At 37.8% G+C, this 26,208-nt stretch overlaps 1 protein-coding gene, 1 long non-coding RNA gene and 1 pseudogene across 5 annotated transcripts in view; 1 reads left to right on the top strand and 2 right to left on the bottom strand.

Moving 5' to 3' along the window:
• The window catches only part of EMB (embigin), a 247,050-nt gene that overhangs the window by 162,499 nt on the left and 58,343 nt on the right, over positions 1–26,208 (bottom strand). The window lies entirely within an intron of this gene.
• On the top strand, positions 6,349–10,016 carry LOC140501762 (uncharacterized). The gene is made up of 2 exons (XR_011966346.1): positions 6,349–7,639; positions 9,738–10,016. It is a non-coding gene; the product is annotated as an uncharacterized lncRNA (long non-coding RNA).
• On the bottom strand, positions 10,062–11,220 carry LOC140498773 (suppressor of SWI4 1 homolog pseudogene; annotated as a pseudogene).

Here is a 26,208-nt window from a genome sequence, read left to right as displayed (position 1 = left end):
TATCTTTGCCAATTAAATCCCAGATGGGATCATGAAGAGTCAGACACGATTGAACAAAGAAATAACTGATATCTTAGTGTTTTTAATATAAGCCTACAATAACTCAGATGTCTTAGTGTTTAATACTTAATAATAAAAGTCCCCAACTGACCAACTAATTTTAAGGACAACGAGTCTTAATTTCCCCCTTAGGAGGAAATTATCCCTATATTATCAAAAATAGTGGGGATACATATAGTGCCAATTACTAAAATATAAGCCAAAAAGCAATCTTCAAAGGCAACCGTTTGGAAGGCATGTTAGTTAAATGCCTGATACATGTTACCTGGCAATAGAAACCCTGGGGAGGAGTGGGCTACTTTCAGGAGTTCCCAGCCCCCAGAGGCATTGTAGACAAGATAAAAAGGATTCTCAGGAATCTCCAGGGACAAAGAGCCATCGGGGAAACCTAAACTTGTGGTAAAATAAGGTTTCAGCATGAAGAGAAAAGAGTGTTTTACTGGGAGAGGGTCAACAGAGACCACAGCAAGTAGAGGGCAAGCAGAAAATCCTGCCTTCAATATTCAGATGTTTCCATTTTAATCAATATATAAATAGATTTGTCACTGGCACAAAAGGGTACTGTGGATCATCTGCTTTGAGTGTAGAAATTTGCTGTGAAAGGAAAAAGGAGGGACATAACTGTGACAGTCTTAAGACTGTCCCCTTGGTGGCACAGACTGATTTGATATAAGCCTTAACAGGGAAAAATTCCCTAGCTCTGTTTGATTCCTAGGTATGAGTCATATTTAACAGTCAATTATGTAGCAAAGTTTCACCTATATTTGCAAGGTATTATATAACCATGCTCAGAATTAGGTGGGAAAAATTTCTTTTTAAGAAAAAAAAAGCATGATACGGAAACTGATTCAAAAGGATCCTGCCTTTGCCCATGCCAATATTTCTAGGACAATGGTTTGCCAAATCTATTTTAGGTGCTATGTTATGTACTTTGTAATCATATTATTTGGTTCTTCCAATAACCCTAGGGTGGTAGGGGGTACTTTCATCTACTTGACAGATTAATAAACTGAGATAAACAGAAGATTTATATGTCTAAAGTCCCACAGTCAATAAATCTCTTGATGCCAAATAGCAATTAGAGTTTGTATGAAATTCTAATCTATAACTGCCCTAATAGGGGAGCATATCTTGCCTTAAATTAGTTTTAAGATAACTTTAATCAAGTGCAATCACCTCTGATTTTACAGTCACAAATGAGATCAATCAAAATATTAATTTACATAGGGCCATTGTATACCACCACTTTATAGCCTATTTTCATCAATAATCAATTATCTTCTAAGATTCCTGGTAGCATTTTTCACATTCCTACAAACCTTGTATTTATTCTCATTTAAATCATTCAAAGAGCTGAATCTATTCTTTCATGTTCTTTAGGTAGACTTACTTTATACTTGAGAGGGTGACCTCATGTCACTTTAATTCTAGCTTTTGATTTATTCAGCCTGGCATTTCACATGAAGTACTCCCATATAAATTAAATAAATATGGTGATAATATATGGCCTTATTGTACTTCTTTTCCAATCTTAAACCAATCAGTTGTTCCATGTTCAGTTCTAACTCTTGCTTCCTGACCTGCATACAGGTTCCTCAGGAGATAAGTAAGGTTAACTAGCATTACCATCTCTTCATGGACCTGCCATATTTTGTTGTGATCCACACAGTGAAAAGCTGTAATGTGGTCTATGAAGCAGAAGTAGATGTTTTGTTTTGTTTTTTTCTGGAGCTCCCTTGCTTTTTTCATAATCTAGTGAATGTTGGCAATTTGGTCTCTAGTTTCTCTGCCTCTTTAAAAGCCAGCCTGCTCTTTTGGTAATTCTTAGTTCACATATTGCTGAAGCCAGCTTACAGAATCTGGAGCATAACCTGAGTGTGAAATGAATGCAGTTGTTCAGTAAAATGAACTTTCTTTAGAATTGTCCTCTTTAGAACTGGAACATAAACTGATCTTATTCAATCCAGTTGCCACTATTAAGTTTTCCAATTTGCTGCCCTATTGAGTTTAGCACTTTTAAAGCATCATCTTTTAGGATTTTAAATAGCTCAGCTGGCATTCTGTCACCTCCACTAGCCTCAGCAAGATCCATTTTACTTCATTATCCAGGATGTCTGCCTCTAGATCAGTTATCAGTGATGTTGAGCTCTTTCTGCATGTTCTTATTCTCTCCTGCTTCTATTAAGTCCCTATCACTTTTGCCTTTTATCATGCTCACTTTTTCATTAAACATTACCTTGATATCTCTAACATTCCTGAAGAGAAATTCTTCCCATTCTATTGTTATCTTCTATTTCTTTGCTTTGCTCAGTTAAGAAAACCTTTTTCTCCTTGTTATTCTATGGAATTCTGCATTCACTAGGATATATCTTTTCCTTTCTCCTTTCCCCTTGACTTTCCTTCTTTCCTTAGTTATATTTAAAGCCTCATCAGACAGCTGAACAGAGCAGGTTAGACAGGCTAGAGACAGGAGAGTCAGAAATCAAACAGACACCCATGCTGGGGCCCCACCCATAGAGGGGGAAGGGTGACCAAAGCAGTGTTGGGGAGATCTTAGTACTTATACCAGTGGCTGCGCAGTAAGCTGTAGCCCTGACAATAAGGGATAACAGCAGCAATGAGACAAGTTTGGTTCTTAGCAGGGCTTCATGACCCTACAATAATTATATGAAACAGTTCTGGGATTTTGCTGTGGCTGAGATCATCCAGAGGGTGAGCACAAAGTATTGTTGTTAAGCCAGACTCAGGGCACAGACTGCATGCTGGGCCTTAGCTCTGGAAAACAGGGTATCTCCTAACAGTATCTTGACAAAGTGTATATCTGCTTGTCCAAACTATGAACTGATTCTGTTTGTATATTTTGTGTCTTTGTGATACTTCAGAATGGTAGTCTGTTTTAGGAGAAGAAAAGATTACATCCAGATTGATTTTATTGTTTTAGAGAGCGAGGTTTTTTTCTCTAGTTTTAAAAGTCCCCTTCAATAGGCTTTTAAAGACAATTTACAATTTGAATTTTCTTCTTGACCATGAAAGGAGAAGTTTATTTAAACCAAGGAGAGACATGAGGGTAAGTGAAACTTAATCCTTACTTTTAAGTAGCTTAAAATTGATTTTAAACATTAGAAATTATAAAGCCATATTTAATTGAGTTCTGAAATGGAATTTTGTAGATTATGGCCACTTGTGCTGTCCATCCCAGAATCTGGAGTATTTTTCAATTTCAAGAATTGCCTGTCTTTTAAAATATATTTTTAATATCTTACTTTTTCCAATGACATGTAATAATACTTTCTGACAGTCAATTTTAAAATTTTGAGTTCCAGCTTCTCTTCCTCCCTCCCAACACTCCCCCTTCACTAAGAAGGCAAGCAATTTGATATAGGTTATACATGAGTAGTCATGCAAAACATATTGCCATATTTGTCATGTTGTAAAATAAGACAAGCCTCCCCCCACAAAAATAAAGTAAAAAATAGTGTGCTTCAATCTGCATTAAGAATCCAACAATTCTTTCTCTGGAGATAGATAGCATTTTTCATCACAAGTCCTTTGGAATTGCCTTGGATCTTTGTATTGCCAAGAATAGCTAAGACATTCACAGTTATTCATCATACGTTATTGCTGTTATGCTGTACAATGTTCTCCTGCTTCTGCTCGCTGTACTTTGCATCAATTTATATAAGTATTTCCAGGTTTTTCTGAGAGCATCCTGCTCATCATTTCTTGTAGCACAATAGTATTCCATCACAATCATATACCATAACTTGTTCATCCACTTCCCAGTTGATGGGCATACACACACACACACACACACACACACACACACAAGTACAAATAGATTCTCCCCTTTTTTATCTCTTTGGCATACAAATCTAGAAGTGGTCATAGAGTACACTTGTTGGACATACTAATTGCTTTAAAAAAAAATTGTGCAAAGATGCTAAGCATTAAGCAGGTCTAAATCCAAGTGATCCAAGTGATGCTTGAATTCCTTATGTTATTATTATAAAACCATCATATAAGAAATGTTAAGAAGTGAATCAAGACTTTATTGTGACATCATTTGTCCTCTTTAAAAAGGAAAGACAATGCTCTTTTCATAATGACCAAGAACTGAAATCAAGGGGATGTTCATCTATTGGGGAATGGCTGAACAAATTGTGACACATGAATGTAATGGAATACTGTTGTGCTATGAGAAATGATAAGTAGGCAGACTTCAGAAAAACCTGGAAAGATGTATATGCACTGATGCTGAGGGGAGTGAGCAAAGCCAGGAGAACATTATACACAGTAACAGCTACAGTATGCGAGGACTGTTTTTGATAGACTTAGCCCTTCACAGCAATGCAAGGATCTAAAACAATTCCAAGGGACTCATCATGCACAATGTCATCCACATCCAGAGAAAGAACTATGGAGTCCCGATGAAGAATGAAGCAGACTATTTTCTCCTTTGTTATGTTTTGTTTTGTTTATCTCACAGTTTCTCTCATTCGTTTTAATTCTTCTATGCATCATGACCAAAAATGTGTTTAAAAGGAATGTATGTGTAGAGCCCATATAAAGTTGCATGCCTTCCTGAGGAGGGAGTGGGAGAAAATTTGGAACTTATAGAAGTGATTGTTGAAAACTGAAAACAAATTAATAAATGTGGGGAAAAAAAGAAAAGATAAAGAACAACCACCACAAACAAGTGATGTGACCTGGATCACAAGACGAAAGTAAGATAATTTCAGTTGGTAGACATTTCAATGAGGAGGTGAGATAAATGTCATCTCATTGAGTTATTTCAGTCTTGTCCTACTTTCATGACCCATTTGGGGTTTTTTTGGGAAAGATGCCTGAGTAGTTTGCCATTTCCTTCTCTAGCTCATTTTATAGTTGAACCAAGGTAAACAGGATTAAGGGACTCATCCAGGGTCACATAGCTACTAAGTGTCTGAGGCCAGATTTGAACTCAGCAAGATGAAGCTTCCAGAATCCAGGCCCAGAAATCTCTTCACTGTGCCATCAAATTGCCCAAGTGTTATCTCAGCTCCTCCCCATCACAGGGAGATCAATTCTCAAGTGACTGGAATAGTCTTCAGAATAGTAGGATAGCCTGCAGGCAATGGAAATTGATTCCCAGAGTGAGCAATACTGCCCTGGGGAGGTGCTGGATCCATCCATCCAGGCTGCAGTATAAATAAAGGGGAGATGTATGTGTGTGTTCATCCTTCATTGCCAAAGAAGATCATGCCATCAGAGTAATGATGACATGACTTGCACTTGACTTTGGAGTGAGGGAGGGCTATGCAGGTCACCAACCTCACTTCTCCTCCAGAGCCATCTGAATCCAGTGACCAGATATTCATCAGGATGACTGGAGATGACCCAGGATGAGGCAGTTGGGGTTAAGTGACTTGCCTAAGGTCACACAGCTAGTGAGTGGTCAAGTGTCTGAGGTGAGATTTGAACTCAGGTCCTCCTGACTCCTGCACCGGTGTTCTATCCACTATACCACCTAGCTGCCCAAATAAAGGGGAGATGGAGGCATAAGGAAAGAAGAGAAGAGATTAGAAAATTTCAAAAAATGGTTCATACAAGTTTCATCTGTTGTGTAACAGAGTAAAAGTCATAGTGATTATATTATTTTCCAAAATAATACACAAAATGCAAGTTACAACTAATCAGTGGTCAAGTCTGTGAACAAGTATTAACAAGCAAGCATTAGCAGGAGAACATGTCTTGCATTGCTTGTCAGAAGGTCCAGGATGCATGAGCAGGAATGTGTGCATAGTAGAATGACTTGATTACAATACAATACAATATTATATAATGCGATATTGCATCATCAAAATTTCAATGCAGGAAAAAAACCCATAAATTTACACTAACCTATTAAATTTAAGATGCATCATTCTAAAAATGTATTCTATGTTTTTTGGAATGACTCAAATTTCAAAAAAACGTTAAAGGGTTAAAAGGAGTAGACTACTATGAGGGTGCTGAGTAATTTTTGTTTTTAAAAGGGCCAAATAAGCTTGGAAACCTCTGGTTTAGGTTGATGACACTGAACTTTAAGCAAGTGTCTCTAGAATGTAGTCGGTGGGTGAACTTACAAAGGTAACTTCAATATGAGGATGGAAGTATTAGTTACAAAATAAGAATTGTGAAACAAATGACCTGAGATTACCTAAGTAAAACTTACAGTGAAAGGAATAGTAAATCTAGGTGAACTCTTAAAAAAATAGAATTAAAAATCAATTTTCAATTTCACAGTTTGGAGGAGAATTAATACACAAGTAAAGATGATGAAATATGTAATCTCTGTATTATTCCTTTAATATCTCCACTTTTACTATGCATTTCCTTATTGAATTAATTTTGGGGGTGTTAAAAAATAATATCCTGAATGAAAATCGATAAATTAAGCAACACCAGGGGAAAGAGGAACAAAGATCATGGTTCCTTAATGGAGATCAGGACATCAAATGGATAAATCATACTCCTGTAATATAAGATGGTGGGTGAGTCAATCCAATGATTCATTGACAGCTATAACTGTTCCTGGTCCTAGCTGCTCTTACAGGATAACTCAAAGACACTATTTACAATGGCACACCATTTGGCATATTTATCCCAAGAGTTTAACATCTGGTTACTACACAACCCTCTTTATTTCCTTTGAAAAAAAGCATAACTCTTCAATACACTATTCCAGGCATGAATTATGTACCACCAAATTTCAGTAATATTTACAAATTCAAATTTGTCTTCTTGAATTAAAATACTGAGTTCATACCACATTTCACCAAATTCTGCTCAGACATAGGAGACCATTAGTATCATTATTGTGGTGTTCCTTCCCAAATATTCTCTCTGATGAATGACTCAGTCATTGTTTTTCTGCTTTCTGTGTTGTACCTGTTGTATCAGGCTTAGTAGATGCATGTGGCCAGAATTCTACCTCCCCCTCCATTTTCAAATTAAAACCATCTTGAAAATAATGGCAAGTCTCCAGGCAAATATATTCTTCTAGGCCTTCATTAGAGGCACCATCCTTTGCCAAGAATAAATGACCAAAGCCAGGTCTGTAAATCCAAATCCTGTTTTCAGCACCATCTAATTTACCAGATGGTCCCTGAGTCAGTACAGACAAGCAGGACATTACTAGGAAGCTAAGATTTGAGGATACAAGGTCTGGAAATGCCTGTTTTATGCATTCTCTAAATATTTATGGGAAGTTGAAAGGACAGATAAGATGTGTAGAATCAGGGTATTTTTTAATCTGAAATTTGAAAATTTGCCTTTTCTTTTAGGTGAATAATAAGCAGATTCTAGGCTATTTGGAAGGGTGTTTAGTCTTACAGAGAAATTGAGGTAGGAGTAAGACTTTGGAGGTTTTTAACTATTTTTGAAATGTATTTTGGTTTTTTTTTTCCTATCAAGAAAAAAAAAGGTTGCTTTTAAAAGGGTTTACTGGAGCATGGAAGGAGCAAGGAGAAAATAAAGAAAATTTGGAGACCCCCCTGGGCTATAGGAATGTTAGACATATTGGGAAAGACTCAAGAATCTCCAAGGAAACGCCTCCAGGGTAAGTCTTTGAGGATCCTTTGACTCAACAACAGTTATTGTTCCGGAATGGCCAGTCCAACTTAAGAGTTCAACCAAGAGTGCATTCACTCTGGTGCCTGTCTTCCAGCAGTACCTCCTGACGAGTGTCATTTACATTTTCTCTTTTCTTTCGTAATCTGATGGATACAATGTGAAAAGTCTCATTTAATTTAATTTGAATTCTATAATTTTCAGTGATTTGAAATATCTTTTTTCAAATGGTTGTTGATATATTGGGCTTCTTTCTTTGAAAATGAAACAAAAATCCTTTCTACAGCAGTCCTAATGGACATCATCCTCCAGTTAAAGACCTCATGTAAAGAACTCAATGTTCTCTGCACCAAAGTTGTTCATTTCCCTCTAGAGCAATTCTATTTGTTAGAAAGGTTTTTTGAGATCCAGATAAAATCTTCTTTGGCAGATGCAAAGATTAAATGATATATGTAACCCCTGCTCACAAAATGCACACACATGCACACATACATACGCGCACACACAAGAACCAGGCATCTGGGAAGATGCAGAAATAACCATAATGTAGTATAGATCATAAGTACATGAGAATGGCAGAAAATGGAATAAATTTCAATCTTTTACAATTTATTAATATTCTCTAATCAAGTAATTCTTATTACAGTTTTGCTGTCAGACATCTGGCAAGTTTATTTCTCCATGATATTTTCTTCCCTTCTTTTTCTGTGGTTGTTTTATTTTTTCCTTTCTTATTCAAATTTTTATTCAGACCTTAACTATTCATATTCAATTGTTCTTATCACTACTTTTTCCTCTTGCCTTACATCAAAGGAACATATTCTTGTGTTTTTAAAATAACCCATAAATATCTTTTATTCAATCAAAAAATAAATTTGTCCTTTCTTTAAAGAGGTGGGAGACCAGAGATGTGAAATCTTGCATGTTTTCAGACAGGATAATCTTGTAGACTGGCTTTACTTAACTGTTTTTCTTTGCTGCATGAGAAAATTTATTGAGTCTGGATGAAACGAGAGGGAGGAGGGGGAAAGTATATACATGATATAAAAACAGAAGGCATAAATAAAACATTAAAAAAAACTTTAAAGACAGCAGCATCTGTGATGACCATGCCAAACTATTGAAAATAGGCTTGCATTCAGAACTATATTCTAGCTCCAGCTATTTCAGAAACTAGTCATCTGCCCTTGACAAAGGTGTTTTAATTCTCTCTCTGCAGCCTTTTTGCTTATCCTTCTATGTGAGTCTTGGACTTCAAGGGTAGCAAACATGTGGCCTCAGGGGAAGGCTCTAGATCCTTGGATGTAGTTCTTTGAGTCCAAGTTTTTATTAAGTTTGGATTCAGTCAAAGGGCCACATTTAAGGACCTAAAGAGCCACATGTGGCCTCCAGGCCAAAGGTTCTTGTATCAGTAAGCACCCTAACATACGCAGGAGGGGGCTGTCACAAGTTCTTAAATCTGCATTTATAAAAGGAAAGGCAACTTTTGAGGGACCAACAATCACTTTAATTATATTCAACATACAGAAAAATATAAGCAGGGAGACAAAGACCAACAGTCAGGACTCTTACTGCCTGAATCAAAGCAATATGGCCATACAATTTACATGCATCCCTGGATGGAGAGAGCCTTTGCATCTGAGCAGTCAGGGGCCACTCAGAGACTCGACCAGGTAATCACAAGATCCTTCTCAAAAGTGAACCCCCAAAGTAAAATACTAATCTCCCCATACATATACAAAGACATGGCTCCTGACTGGCTCAGAGTCAGAAGGCACGAAATCCACATGACCCAGCATAGCTGCAAACCATCAGGGCTCAAAGGGGACTGAACTCTTAGGTGTCACAATCTAGCTTGAGCCTGGAAAACAACTCCAAACAAACAAATCCCACCCCGTTTGCTGCCACAGTTCTCCACCCCTAACTAGATGGCGCTGACAGCCCTGATATCCCTATGTTAGAATTCCACATCTCTGCTGTTAACCTGCCCCAGCCCATCCATTAATCCATCACTTGGAACACACACTGAAAAGCGCATCAACAAACTGAAAAATGTTTGGAAGGGTTTATTAGGTCTCTGTTCCTAGGAGAACTTTGGAATCTTACCCATGGAGAGGACTCTCTGCCTGGGACCCCTTGATCCCAGTTCAGACCCTGAAAGCTGTATCCTGGGATTCCCCAGCTGAGAAACTTCAGGAGCTGGTGTCTCCCTGGATTGGTGATGTTTTTCTATTTCCTCTTATATCTATATTAGTACTGCTATAATTATATTAGTATTAGAATATATTAATTATTGCTGCTATCGCTCTAAACTGTCTGTGCACTTGCCTTTTCTGTAAATCAATAAAATATCCAACTTCTTCTTCTCAAGTGTGTCTTATTGTAGGCGAGAATCCGAACCATAAATTTCCTTAATCATACATGTCTTTATCTGGCTCTTCACCAACTGCTTGTTGAAAATACTCTGCCTCATCCTCTTCCTCGTCAGACATGTGGGCTACTCCATTGGGTTGCCAGGGTTCTCTGCATCACTGTCCCCATCTCTCTTGTCCACATCTAGGGCCTTTCCATGCTGCATACCCTCTAGGCTCCATTTCCAGTGGGCCTCCCCTCTGCTCCTTCCTCAGCTTGATGTCCTGATTCTGCTTGCCTGGGCACTTAGCCTTCAGCTGGAGTTTCTGCACTCTGGTGGCCAGAGGCCCTCAGTTCCTCCTCAGACTTGTACACAAGGCTGCTGTAGAGGACATTTCCATCCCCAATGCCCTCCTGGATCTTGACGAGCTGCATGGTTATCCTGGGGCCAATCTCAGTAAGCCAAACTGCACTCTGCTCAGCCTTCATGTTCCCATGGCTAGCATAGGCTTGTGCCAGCTCAGTCACGTTGTGCTCTCCATTTGGCTCTGCCTCACTCTCTGACAGCTCTGCACCCATGGCGAGCAGCTCAATGACACCCTCCAAATGGCTCATATTTGGGAACTTCTCTTGTAGAAGCTTCTTCATCCCCCAGCTGGCACCCACAGGAACAACCTTCAGACTCCTGGGAGTCGGGGTCATAGCTGAGGAGAAGGAAATGCTTCACACAGTTCAGGTTCACCTTGTGCATGTTGATGGATGGAAATATGTTCTGTAACAAGGAGGCGGTAAGCTTCAAGTGAAGTCCATGGGGGTCAAAGCCGTTGAGTACCGAGAGTGGTGGATGAGTGAACTGCTGCTCCTGTATCCGATGGCGCAGGGAGGACGCAATGTCCCACACCAAAGAGTACTCACTGACGGGCAAGCTGAGTCAGCCTAAACGTCATATTCTTCTCTGTTTTGATGAAGATGAGGAAGTGAGAGACACCGAATCCTTAAGGGAATTCCACCAGCGAACCTGCAGGGAGCTGGCGGTGTAGGGCTCCATGACCCTCCGCACGTCCAGGCTGAGCTGGCGGACCCCAGGGCCGCGTGTGAACACGAAGGAATGCACATGCGGGCTTCTGGTTCTGGCTCTTCCCCTGCCGCCCCATGACACCGCCACCAGCTCAAGTTCCACTACCGTTAAGAGACAAGCTGCAGATGCAGTCAACACGAGGAGGCTCTACAGTTATAAATTTCCATTTCAAGAAAGCCTACATAACAAACACTAGGCATTGTGTTCAGAGCTGTCCATCTTTTCTTTGCTTCCTTGCAAGTTTTTTCTTTTTTTGGTTTTCTTCTGTGTACTTTTTATTTTATTTTTTTTCCCCAACCACTCTAGTATCTTTGCCAAGAAAGAAAACCCCAAATGGGATCATGAAGATTTGGACTGGATTGAAATAACTGAACAACAACTCACTATAAAGCAAGTGCAAGAGTAATCAGTATATCATTTCTGCACATAAATCTGGGTCACATTCCTTCAACCAAGGCACATAGTATCTGTGAGAGAAAGTGGGTGCATATTTAAAAGAAAATTCCTAGCAAGGAAGTATATGAGTGAGAAAACCCATGTATTCCAAGTAACTCTTACCGCTAAACTTCAGGTCTTGATGTCGTTGGTCCATTTGTAAATATTAAAACTTTAAGAAGCTGCTTCAGCAATATATGAAGCACAGTGGATTGAGTGCTATGGGGGGAATCAGGAAGATCTGAGTTCAAATTCAACTTCAGATACACTTAAAATGTTGTATGAAGTTGAAGTCATTAACTCTGTTTCAGTTTAATTAACAGGAAAATAAGAATAATAAAATAGCACCTACCTTGCAAAAGGACCAAATAAGATAATAGTAGTAAAATACTTAGCACAATGCCAGACATTAAGTATGCACTTATTAAATGTATGTATGTACTGTCTTCCTTCCTTGTTTTCCTCCTAGTCCTCAACACTATACAGCTACATAAACCTTCTTTTTTACTTTCTAATTAAGGAAACATTGGCAAACTCTCTAAACTCATAATCACTTAAAAGGTCATTGAGAAAGTATTATGCTATTGTGTTAACTAGCAATACTCCTTTAAACCAAAATTTGCAAAACTCTGTCTGGGCTATTCAAAGATCTCCACTTACAAGTATTCTGCGCCATCCACTCAACTAATTTTCCAACAACAGGTCAGCTGAAAATTCAGTATTTCTCCTTTCACACCAGTGTGTTCTATAGCAAGACACCACAAAGAGCCTTTACCTCTCTCAAAATGTAGGTGGCATTAGAGGGTAATTCATCTGTCTTCCAAAGAACTTCATCCTTTATCCAGGTGAACAGAAACTATCAGCGAAACCTTCCTGTAAGCTGCTATCTTCTCCTGCTGGTTTTTTCACCCCACTTTATCAGAGGTTGCCTTCCCACCCCTGGTGAATTCTTCTCTTTCCTGCTGTTTCTTCGCTCTTGCCAAGTCCTTAACCACCAACAAGAGTCTTCAAAACTTTAAATGCCTCAAGTCCTAGTCAGGCAGTAATCAGTGATTCTGTTCCTCTATGAGGTAAAAACTCACAAATTCCCCATTTCTATTAGTTCTAAAACCAGCAGGTTTTAGTTAATCATTCTTGTGTTTTAAATAGTTGTCTGATTTATAATTTTATGTTTTAAACTCTTATACATTTAAAAATTTGCATGAAATGATCAAGTGAGGAAACAAAATGGCTGTAGCCCCAGCTATTTCTCAGTCAGAATGACAGGGGTACAGAATCTGGGAATGTCCTTGAACTTTCCCTCAATCTTCTCACTTGATCTGGCAGTCTCTGGAGGCCCGTAAGCTTTTCATTATCACTATGCCCAAATCTCTGTTATACTTCCCACCCTTGATCCTAGCAAAATCCCATTCTCCAGGCTACTGGTCACTCCCATCAAGATCCCCCCTAGATTCGATCTTTATTCATCCAGGTCAACATTTTGGTTCCCTGACCGACTAATCTCAAGTTCTTCTGCCAAGACTGGAAGGTATGTAAGCCTGTTCCTCTCCCTATCCTCTTCTCACTCTCCAAGCACCTTGGAGGTGTTTTTTGACCTCTCATGGTTCATTAGGTCAGACAGCTAGGAAGCTGTCTTGCAGTCAGCCTGACGCTCTCAGGTTTTCGGTCCAGTGGTTATGTTCAAAGCTATGGACCTGAGCACATCTTCCAGAGCATAGAGGATAAGGATGGATGCCTTATCAGGAAGCATATGCCCAACTCTCTCAATTCTCTCAGAGCTAGGGAATTGGGAAAACTTCTGGTTCCTTTTTCTTTTGTTTGTTTCCCAAGGCTTACTCCCAGATCCTCCTTTATGGAAGAAGGGACTTCCAGGCCCATGCCTATAATGGGGCAATCCTCTTCAATCCCCCAAAATTCATCTTTGGGTTGTCTTTTACGGAATTGGAAAAAATTTAGCTTCCTAAAGAATTAAAAAAAAAAGTTGGTATTCTTTTGCAACACTGTTTGGCCTCAGTATCACCTGGAGGACCATAAAGTATGGTCCATTTGGGGACCTTACAACATAATATTTTTTTACAGTTATTGTTATATTGTCTCTGAGAAGCAAAATGGGTAGAAATACCCTACATAATGGCCTTCATCAAGCTCTCTCAGAACCCCATTCTTAGAGAAGATTGCAAGATGCTTGTAGCTAGAGCCATCCTACAAAGGGGCAAGGGGGGGTGAACTGGATGTTTTGGATGACTCTCTTTTTATGGCCCCCAGGGTTTTGGCCCCCTCTCCTTCCCTGCCTCTATTCCCACCATCCCAACTTCTATCCCCACCTCAAACACCCCCAGCCCCTTCTGCTGCTCCCCAATCTACCCCCAGACGTTATGCTGCTCCCCAACCACCCTAGTTTCCCATACCTCCCCCTCCTTGGCCACTCCTTCTTTCCCTTTGTTTTCCTTCCCTTTTTCTCTAGCCCAACACCCCTCATTTCCTGCCTCTTTTACCTTCCACATCTCCTACCCTGTATCTCCTCCCATGGCCCCTGCCCCCTTGGCTACCCCTGCTCAGGTCCTAGACAGGGGTCTTGCTGAAGTGTCTCCCTCTGCAGCCCCTCTCCCTGAGGTGACACCCTCAGCAGGCCCCAGGCCCCAGGCCCCACCCCCACAGCAGTCTCTGGGGTATTTCCCCCTCTGCCTCCTTCTCCTCTTTATGTGCCAGCTAACCTTTCCCCTCGCCAGTTGGATCTCCTAGCCTTGCAGCCTAATTCAGTTCAGTCAGCATTCCCCAACCCCTCCCTCACAAGAAGTGGGACTTCCTATCTTTCTTCCCACAGTGCCTTCAAGGCTTTTTCCCGAGGGAACTTCCTGCCTCTAGTGGGATGATTAGAGTGCATGTCTCATTCTCCATCTCAGACCTCATTCAGGTTAAAGAGAAACTGGAGTGATACCTGGAAAACTCCACTAAGTTTACTGAGTGTTTTAGGGACATATCACTCCAATTCAAGCTTTCTTGGGGTGATGTGCATATCCTCTTCTCTGGAGAAGAGGAGAATATGGGAACAAGCCTAAAAGTTTGGAGATCATTTGGCTAGCAGTGATCCTACAAAATACCCCGAAGGAGCAGGGGCTGTTCCCACCAGTAACCCAGGATGGGATTATCAAAAGAGTAAGGCTAGAGGAAAGAGAGACTATATGGTAATTTGTCTGTTAGAAGGCTTAAGAACTGCATTTCAAAAGCAAATAAATTTTCAAAAAGTTAGGGAAATTACTCAGGAAGACAAGGAAAACCTTGCCCTTTTTCAAGACTCAGCTAGTAGAAACTATTAAAAAGCATACCAATTTGTATCCTCTCTTGCCAGCTACTGGCTGATCAGAGGTGCGGCAGCAATTGAAAAGAGAGACAACAGCAGCTAGCGTTGGGTGAGCCTGTACAATCTGTACGCGACTAGCTTATTGTGGTTCAGCAAGACTTCACAGTCAAACATATCAATACATCTCATGTGAATTCAATAGTTCCCAGGGGAAAGTTAGTCCCAAGACAAAACATTCTTCTAAGTTCTGTGATCCCACATCCTTTCCTAGATAAGGCTGCAGCTGTCCTCAAGAAATAAGCAGTAAGAAAACATGAAGAAGCCAGGGAGGAGGAGGCCCTGCCAATCCCTCTTTCTCACTCTCTGGATAACCTCGCCCTGCTTCCGTCAATCCTTCAGGCTAACTCTGGCTCTCCACACTCTCTCTCTCTTTTAGTCAGCAAACTGTTCACACACACAAAGGTAACACCTTACATCCTATACAAGGCGATTAATCCTTTATTCAAACAAACATTTTATGCTCACTTCTTATCCAAAAACTGTTTCTTTGCATATTCATTTTAGCAGTTTTTATTAAACAACTTTTTTAACAATTTATTAAACAGTATTTCTGAGAGATAAGCCAAGGTGGTAGAATTGGAAGAAGTTAACCACACATACGCAGCTACTTTAAAAAATTAAAGAATACCAGACTGCTCAGTGGTCTAGAAATCTAAGGAGAAACGATAGTAGGTCATTTTTTTTCTATTCCAAGAATGCTAATTCATCATGCAGTCAAGAGAGCTCATTATCTATGGAGCAGACATGAAGCTCACTTGCTTTGATACCAGAGTGAGATCACAGAATGAGACCCTATGACCAGACCAGGAGTAGGCTGACTGCTTTATGACTTTGAACCTTCAGACCCTTCTAGATAGTTAACAGGATCTAGAAAGGCTGGGGAACCTGCAGCAGCAGAACCTCAGGGAATACAAACTAGTACCAAAGAAAAACCCAATATTCTTTCCAGAAGGGTACAAATCCTCTCCTTAACACAAAGTTCCAATCTAGGAGATAAGGCTAGGATAATGAATAAACTTGAAAAAGACTTCCATGATAAGGAGCTATTATTGTGCAAAGGATTCCTAAGAGCTACACCCAGAATAAAAAAATAACTCCAAAATACCTACAAAGTCTTAAAGAAAAACTCAGATTGCCCACAAAATCAATTAGAATGCTTAGAAAAAAAAATAAGAAATTTAAAAATAATTTAAAATGACACTGTAAATGAAACTGGAGTGCTAAAATTCACATGTTAATCTATGTGTAACAAATCTAGAAAGAAATGAGTTATGGAAGAAAGACTTAGGAGAACTAACAGTTTAGCATAAGAGGCATAAAACCTTGTCCAAGTAAAAATGCTCCTTAAAAAATTAGAATGGGCTAAACATAATTTAATGGATCCATGAGACAGTAAGCAAATATTAAAACAAAATCAAAAGTTTTTTTAATGGAAGAAAATGTATGGGCTTGTCTTAACAAAAACAAATAACCTGGAAAATAAATTGAGGAGAGATAATTTAAGAATCATGGGATTACATAAAAAGTATTGACGAGGCTGAGGGGTGATCTTGGACCCCAAGATACCGACAGTCCGGGTCGTGCTCGAATGAATTCGACTCAAGCCTTCTTAAAGCCAAAGAAAACAAAGTTTATTAAAGACTCGCCAAATTGGGTTGCCTCTTAAGGAGCCTAAGCATTTGTGACGCTTGTATTCACAAGCGGGCCAGATAGAATCCCAGCTAGACAGAGTCTGAGCTAGATTGAATCTGAGCGCCTTCATGGAGGCAAGGTGGAACTTAAATACAGAAAAGAGTATAGGAGGGATGTGGGGGTGGGGGCGTGGGGGCGTGGTCTGGTAGCCCAGAGTGGTGGGAGGAGGGGTTTAGGAAGGGTCTTGAGGAGAAGTCCAAAGGGGGAATCCAAGGAGGGTCAAAGGCTGGAAACAGCTGGAGGCTATCAGGAGATATCAGACAATGGAAGGTTTGGGTGGGAAGCAGGTTGGGCAATCCAGAGATCTTGATAGGGGCAGTATGGGAATGAATAGAGATCTTGATGAACTTCCAAAGACTGCCGGTACTAATGGGAAGATTAGATTTGAGTAAGAAAGGCCAGATTAAGTGCAAAGATTCAAGGGGAGCTCAAGGAGTCTTCCAGAGTCTGAACCCCATCATTATGATCAAGCTGAGCTAGAGAAAGGACCTGAATATAATATTTATTGATAATATATAGTAATAATAATAATAATATTTCAAGAAATCATGAAAAAAAACTGTCCAAACCTATTAGAACAAGAAGATAATATGAAAATAGAAAGACATTGGGTACCTCCCAAAATGAAAATTCCCAGGAATGCCATGCCTCAAATCCAAAGTTTCCAGGTTAAAATACTAAGGAACCACAGTCAGGATTATATAAGGTTTAGAAGCTACCACTTAAAGGAGTAGAGAATTTGCAATACAATATTCTAGAAAAGTCCTTTGAATTTACCAGAATTTGGCCAAATGAGAATTCAGAGCCTATTAGAGGAGGCAAAAGACCGGAGGATGGACAACAGCAATTGTCTGGAAGGAATTGTTCAGCACTTGTAACTTTTGCAAAGCTAACACTGGGAATTAAGCTTGTGAGATAATTTTATGTAATTTGTACTTCCAAATTTCCTATATCATCAGGTTTACTGTGGAATCCAAACTGTCTGTGTGCACTGGACTGCAGTGGACCCAAAGTAGAAATAAAGAATACTGGCCATCAAAGGTTGCAAAGAGAGGGGAGGAAAATCCACTCCAGCAAAGAGATTAGGGGATAGAAAACTCTTAATAAATCCTTTTCATTTATTTGTCATAGGTATTGCATAGGTATTGCAAATTGGTTTTGTTTAACTTAGTGGTTTGGGATTTTTGTTTTATTAGTTCAATTAAAACAACTGAGATTTTGATCTTTGTAATGGTAATTCATTCTGACTATTCCCCTCCCTCCCCCCACCCCACTCTACCCCACTAGCCCCAGTAGATGGTAGTTTTCTTATCTGTTATCTTGTGGTTATTGCCTCAGGTAACAAGACAGAGTTTAGCTGAATAAAACACAGATAGTCATCTGGTACCATACCCCTTCCTACGCTAACTGACGAAAGTGATAGGCAGGCCTCCAGAGCATGCATATTTTACTTGAGGGACAATTAAGGTCTTGACAAATGGAAGCTGTGGCTCCTGGGGAAAGGATATTGAACCAGGTGGAAGGGAGGCAGAAAGGACTTGGTGAGATTCCAGTGACTCCATCCACAACAAATCCAGTATTACAGGTCCTACTGCAGGCCAAGCCAGAAGCTGGACTTTCAGTGTATATCACTGTGCAAGGAGACTTACTGACTTTGAGTCTCTGCACATGCAAAGGTATCTGAACAGTGAGCCTAGGGCACCAGTGTCTGAAACTAAGCATCCTAACATGGCCTTTGTGAGCTGTGAGCACTATGGAAAAAAATGTAACTACTAGACAGCATAGGAGAGAAATTCCTTGGTTTCACCTGATAATATCTAAGGTGGCCTAGCCTACGTGACCAAAAGAGGACATGAATGAGGAAATAATAGTGAAGATATGTAAAGGGAGCCAGAGATCAGAGCAGGGCAGACTTCAGGAAATAGGACAAACCAGAAGCAGGTAGCAGCACCTAAGCTTATTTACTGAAAGTGTTCTGGAGAGGTTTCCTAGTAAAGTGGAGATGCAAAATAAGCTAATACTTAAAATTTAAAAATGCTACTTTTTTTACATCCATCTCAGTAATTCCAACAATTACTTTCTTACATTTCCATCAGCCTTAATGTTAACTATTCTTCCATCTTCATAACTGTCATCTGCTTTTTCTACTTTATTCACTGGAGGATTATTCATTTTCACCTCAGAATCCTGGGTCCATGAACTATCTTCTCTCCCTCTTGGTAATGAAACATTTTCAAAATAGACAAAATAAGGAGAATGTTAAAAAAAAAAAAAACAAGGGAAAAACTAAAAGCTAGCCTCTTCATTTACACCATTTGGGATTTTTTTCTAAATCTTTGAGTGGTCAAAAATAGAAAAAAAAATCAAATATCAGAAAAGTTGTGGGAAACATAATATTATTAATATTACCTGATTCTTGATAATCAGTGGACTCAAAATGCAGATTCATGTATTTTAGATGTGATCAATGTGGTAAACTGTTTTGCTTGACTATTCATATATTATAAGGGCTTTCCTTTTCTTATTTTTCCTCATGGGGGAAGGAAAGGAAGAAAAAAGAAATGCTTGTTAATTATGTTTAATTAACATATTTTAACGCATCTAGTCACCACAGAAAATAATTACATTTTAGTGAACATTGTCACATCAAGAGGGAGCAGATATAATAAAGATCTATTAAAAAGTAAAAGTTCAGTCCAAATATTCATTTTCAGAATCTTCTAGGGAGAGTCCAAAAGCCCAAGGTGTAATTCTGTAGCGGGCCATTGTGTGTGGAGGCTTTCTATTGGCTAGAAGGAAAACTCTGTCTTTGGAGTCTCCTCAGTTTATATATGTTCTTAGAGAGGCATTTCTTCCCTTTCCCTAACTTAATCATTTTTTTTTAATGAATCATACAAGCACAGACTTTGTAATTATAAAGGATTTCAGTGGTCTCCCAGTTTAATTGTTTATTTTGCAGATGAGAAAACTGAGAAGGAAATTTGTGACCAGGACAAAGTCAAGTAGATAATATTTGTCAGAATTTGAACCCAGGTTTTCTGACTCCACAGAGAGCAAACTTTCTACAGTGCTATGCGCTAAGGTCTGTAAAAGAAAAGAAAATGCATAGACAGGTATACACATATTTTTGTATATGTATATATGTTTTTTGTATCTGAATTTGTTTTCTAGTCAGATACAAAAGTAAGCTGGTCCCTTAAGCCAGAAAATAAGTCAAAATACCTCAGTGATGAATCTAACCGGGCTCTTGCTCAACCAATTTGCACTGCAAAGAATAAGCAACCTAGAAAAGGACTCATTTATAGTATGGGATTGAATAGAGAAAGTGATTTACAAGCAACATGTAATGGCTGATGATTTACTTTTATTAATTTCACTGACAGCGTAGGCTTTTAGCCAGGCATTTTCATTTATCAATGCTGGTTACCACTGTGGATTTTTATAAATAGAACAAACGCGGAGGCACTGCCTGTGTATATGATGAGCGCAATTCCCAGAATTTAAATTTCAAATTATTTTCTTGGAACAGATATGATAGTCAAAAGCCATGAAGCTTTACCCTTAGATGACACAGGTAGAAAGTTAAAGACGCGGCCCAATAGTATGTACAATTTTTAGTAGTGCATAACTCAATAAATACAAATTAATTGTGGGGAAAGAGCAGTTAGTAAACTCTTGCCTTCATTCTGGTTGATTTTTTTCCCTACTAAAGTAACCATAAATAACTTAAGTCAACTAATTTAATATTTTTCCAGACTGCTGGGGTAAAAGTGTATTCTTTTTCTTATTACTGTCTATACTTCTACCACCATAGCTTTATCACAGCAGGAGGAAAAGTGATATGTAACTAATTCAAGATTAAAATCCTGCTACTATAATACCCAAAGAGCAAAATAAATTATTTCCTGTACTGTTTGCCCAAGAGATAACTAAAGTTGTGGTCTTTGATGGAAATACTTCATCTGTTGTCATACTTTTTGTTCAAAGTCACAAATTGAGTCCTATGGACACATCTGAGCCAGGTACCTGATGGAAGCTGTACTTAACTATTCTAGATTGTGTTTGCTCTTTGGTCTTTAGTTGTTTGTTTGTTTTCTCAGATTGCATTAGATAATCTTTTAAAGTCTAGGGTTGAACAGACCTAGAGCGGCATTGAGTCATAAGACAATCATGATATAATTTATTATACAATACGATTGTAACATAATTTGGAGACAACTAGGTCAGAAAAGAGTCAAGCTGAAAAGCTGAAAGTCTATTAGACTACTGGCTACTTAGCCAATGCTTCAAAAACATCAAAGAAAGAGGAAATTTACATATATATATAAAGATATATACATATATATAGATATATACATATAGATATATGCATATATATACACATAGAGAGGAAGTTTATATATATGTATATGTGTGTGTACACAAAATTCTGAATATTAGCTTTTTTTGTACCAGCAAAACATTTCCAGGTCAGTTTTCAACCCTTGACTTTAGAAGGTAGTCTCCCACATAACAAAGAATATTCTCTTTTTTATTTAAAAAAAATGTTCTTTTTGTTTTATTCTGTTGTAGTCATTGTGTACATTCCTTTCCCGATTTTTCTTACTTCACTATGATCACTTCATGTAGATCTTTTCATCACATTCATCATTTCTTACAGAAAGTAACATCCCATTATATCATTATATATTCCATGTATATGGAATTATATCTATTATATCCATATAGCACAGTTTGTTTAGCCTTCCCCCAATTGATGAATATCTACTTTGTTTCCAGTTCTTTGCTATCACAAAAAGTATTGCAATAAATATTTTAGAATATTATGGGAACTTTTTTTTTCAACAATCACCTCTTTGGTGGTATAAGCCTAATAATGAAATATCTAGCTCAAACAGCATTAGTATTTTAATGACTTTTTTCATAATTCTGACTTGCTTTCCAAAAATGGATGTTAGTCAGTCAATAAGCATTTATTAAGTACCTATTATGTATCAGGCAACAGGATGGTTGGTTGTTGTCCTTCGTCTTCGAAGAGGACCAAAATGACATCACCATGATAAAGTGAAATTTCAGTGTGTGGCTGTGGCTGATTGGATCAATACGAGCTTGGAATGCTCTACCACAGGTTGGGCACAGATGATGTGTGTGAATATTTGGCACAGATATCCCAAATTTGTGCTTCCTACGTTTACTTTGTGCTGTCTCAATTCTGCTTTGCTCATAGAGCACAGCACCCTTTCTGATGTGGGCACACCACGCTGAGCGGTCCTGTGCCGGTGTCTCCCATGTTGCACAGTCAAATCCAAAGTTCTTGAGAGACACCTGGAGAGTGTCCTTGTATCGCTTCTTCTGGTCACCATGTGATCACCTGCCCCATGTGAGTTCTCCATAAAATAGTCTTTTTGCAAGCATATATTTTGTATTCAAACAACGTGGCTAGTCCATCAGAGTTGCTCTTTCTGAAGCATAGTTTGAATGCTTGGCAGTTCAGCTCGAGCAAGGACTTCAGAGTTTGGTACCTTATCCTGGCAGGATAAGATGATCCTCAGAATCTTCCTAAGACAGTTCAAATGGAAGTGATTCCCTTTTCTGGCATGGCGCTGGTATAATGCCCATGTTTCACAGGCATATAACAATAAGGTCGGCACAACAGCTCTGTAGACCTTCAGTTTGGTAGTCAGTCTAATACCTTCTCTCACCCAAATTTATTTATTAAGTACCTATTATATATCAGGCAACAAGATAAGTATTGAAGATACAGAGAAAGGAAAAAAAAATCCTTGCCCTCCAGAAGCTCACAATGGTGTGCCTATCTTCCCACAACCCCTCCATTATTGAAAATATCCATCTTTCTTCATGCTTGGCATTAAGATAAAAATTCTTAAGTTGTTTTTGCATTTCTCTTATTATTAGCAAGTTGGAGCACTCTTTCATATGGCTGTTAATAGTTTCCAATTTTACTTTTGAAAACTGTTGCTCATATCCTTTGTCTACCAGTTAGGAAATAGCTTTTATCTTATATGATTGTGTGCCTACACACCACACGCACATTTGTACATTTCTACTAGACTTCTTTCCAGTTTTCCAATATTATTTATTAAATTCTTAAGTAATTTATGTTTTCTAGTTTGTCAAGCACTGAATTATTGATTTCCATGGATTCTGATTTGCCCTCATCTAGTCTGTTTCACTGGTTAACTTTTCTATTTTTTAACCAATATTGATGGTATTGATGACTACAGGTTTATAACAAAGTTTCAGTTCTGGAAATGGTGAGTCTTCATCATCCATACTTTTAATTATTTCCATTAAATATACTTTTTTAAAATTGTTTTATCAAGTTCTATAAAGTACCTCTTTGATGATTTTGTTGGTATAGCATTCATAATTTACTTTGATAGTATTGTCATTTATGACCCAGCTATGAGCACTGACTATTCCTCTAGCTTTTAATTTTTTTAATTACTTAAAGGAATATTTTGTAATTTAATCTATACAAGTATTTTCTGTCCCTTGGTAGATTTACCCCACATATTTTATATATCTTGTAGTATTTTGGGATGTCACTTTCCTTTATATGTGTTTTTGATTTAGAATATAAATTTAGATATAGAAATTCTATTGATTTCTGCAGGTTTATTTTGTAAACTGTAACTTTGCTGAAAGTTATGTCTCAAGATATTTGCTGATTCCCTAGAATTTTTTAAGGAAATAATCATACTATCAGCAATGAGGGACAGTTTTATCTCCTACTGATCCATCTTTACAACTTGAATTTCTTTATCTTATCTTATTGATGTTGGTAATACTTCAAGAACTCTATAGAATAAGAAGAATAGACATTCTTGGTTTATTCCTATATATGTTGGAAAAGGCCGTATGTATTACCATTACATATGGTGCTAACTTTTAGCTTTACATGGATATTGTTTTTGATATTAAAAATGACCATTTATGCCAATATTTTGTGAGATTTTTAGCACAAATCAGTTGTATTTTGTCAAAAAGCTTTTTCTTTATCAACATAATCATATTATATACTTATATATTAAACATATATTTGGTTGTATGTTTTTAATATCATTATTTGTTGTTTTCCTAATGTTTAACCATTCTTGCATCTCTAGTACATTTGGTCATGATGAGTCATTGTAGTCTGTTTTATTTTAAAATTTTGAATCAATATTTATTAATGACATTGATCTACTTCCCTGATTTAGGCATTAGGAACCTATTTGCCTCATAAAAGTGATTTTTATAGGGTGCTTTCTTCCTCAATTTGTGAAAATAATTTATATAATATTGGAATTAATTGTTCTTTAAACATTTGTTATAGTTCTTTTGGAAATTTATCAGGACCAAGAATTTATTTTCCACTCCACTCTTTACAGTTCCATTTCCTTTTCTGAAATCAGATTATTTAATACTTCTATTTTAGTCTTCTGTTTATTTCGGTATTCTATATTTTTGAAAGCATTCCTCTTTTTATGTTTTAAGTTTTGTTATCTTATAACTGTGCACAGTAGATTTTGATCATTCTTTTTATTTCCTCAGATTTTGGTGTGGATTTCATGTTATTTACTTGATAATTTCTTTATTTGATTTTCTTTAATCTTTTAAAAATCAAATTGAGGCAAAAGTTTATCAGTCATTTTAAAGAATTCGTTTTTCGTGTACAGATTATATAATTCTCTTACTTTAAGTTTCTTTATTATAAGCATTCTATTTTTTTTAACTGCATATTAAGCTCCTTGATCTTTTCTTTTGCTATGCTATTAATGTATATTTGTAAAAACATTACTTTTTCCCATGAGGACTGCTTTGTTTACATCCCAGAAATTTTGATGTTATTTCATGATTATCACTCTCACAGAATCATATTACTAGTTAATTCATCTCTTTATTATTTAGGTTTTCATTAAGTCTCTATTTCAGTCTGTGTCTTTTGTTTCTTGTCCCTGAACTTATTATTCTTTTTATTGTGCTATGTTCTATAAATTATTTATTTGTATTTTCTTCTTTTTACATTTGTTTACACTATTTCTTTGCCCTAATATGTGGTCAGTTTTTGTAAAAGTTCCATGTGACCAACATACACTCACACACATATATACATACACACAAAGGTATACACATCTATTCTTTAACATCACGTTTGGAAGAAGCCACAAGTCTTTTAGCACTACTTTCTCCACAATTTGTTCAATTTGACATTTTCCCTTTGGTTTACATTTCTGTAGATGGAGGGCAGAGCTAAGACGGTAGAGTAGAAGGAACATTCTAGCTGAACTCTCCCAACCCTACCCTCCAAGCCACTTCAAAGTAATACATAAAATCAAATTCTAAAGCAGTATAGCCAACAAAAGGTCAGGATGGGATATTTTTCTAGCCTAAGACAGCTTGGAGGTTGGAAGATGAAGTCTGTGACAGTGGAGTGAGTGCTGGCCAGAGTGCTCTTGGTAGCAGCAATACAAGTGGGCCTTGGAAGTGGCTGTGACAGCAGCAGCTACATTTTCAGGAAATCTCATCACCCAGAGATGATAAGAGAATTGGATAATTGGTCACAAAAAGATTACAGAGGTTTCTTGCGTTGGCGCAGGGAGCATGACTAGGTCCTATTTAACAACTTCATTGCCCATTACCCATTTCCAGAATGGAGGGGAGCATTTGTAGTTCCAGAGTTGAGAGGAGTGCTAGTACTTACCACTGCAAGGGAGCAGGATCCCTACCTGGGTAAGAAAGTATCAGAATACAGGCAAGGAAAGCAGTGACTACACTTCTGCCTGGATGACATCACCTTAAAAGAACTGAAAATTCTCAGACCCCCGTAACTGACTTAGAAAACAGCATGATGAAAAAGTCTGAATCTTAGGGTAGTGATCCATCCCCCTCTAACCAAGTGAGTAGAACCCAACTATAGTGTAACATTAAAAGTCAAGAAATAAGATGGGAAAATGAATCAACAACAACAAAAAAAGAATATGACCATAAAAAAGTTGTTATGGGGTAACGGGAAACTCAAGGCACAAATTCAGAAGAAAACAGTGATGTGGAATTATCTACAAGCAAAGCCTCAGTGAAAAACACAGATTAAGCACAAGCCCATCAGGAATTCCTGGCATAGTTAAAGGAACAGAGAGAAAAGGGGAGAGGGGGGAATGATTTTAAAAATCAGAGTAGTAGAGGAAAATTGGGGAAAAAAAAAAGAAATGAGAGAGAATTAAAAGTTTGGTGAATGAGTTATGAAAACTTCACCAAAATAAAAACTCCTTAAAAACAGAATTGTCCAAATGATAAAAGAAGTGCAAAACCTCACTAATAAAAATAGCTCCATAAAAAGCAGAATTAGCTAAATGGAAAAAAAAAAGGTATGAAATCTCATTGAAGAAAATAATTTTTAAAAAGTAACATTGATTAAGTGGAAGCTAATGACTCTATGAGACATTAAGAAACAATAAAACAAAATCAAAAGAATGAGAAAAGTAGAAGAAAATATGAAATATCTCATTGGAAAGACAAGTGACTTGGAAAATAAATTGAGGAGACACAATTTAAGAATTACTGGACTATCTGAAAGCCATGTTCAAAAAAAAAAAAATGAACCTAGATATCATACAAACACTGAGAGAGGGATGTT

This window comes from Notamacropus eugenii, chromosome 4, assembly GCF_028372415.1.
Source record: "Notamacropus eugenii isolate mMacEug1 chromosome 4, mMacEug1.pri_v2, whole genome shotgun sequence".
Lineage (NCBI taxonomy): Eukaryota > Metazoa > Chordata > Mammalia > Diprotodontia > Macropodidae > Notamacropus > Notamacropus eugenii.
Note: the sequence above shows the minus strand (reverse complement) of the source record. Positions and strands in the feature narration are given on the sequence as shown.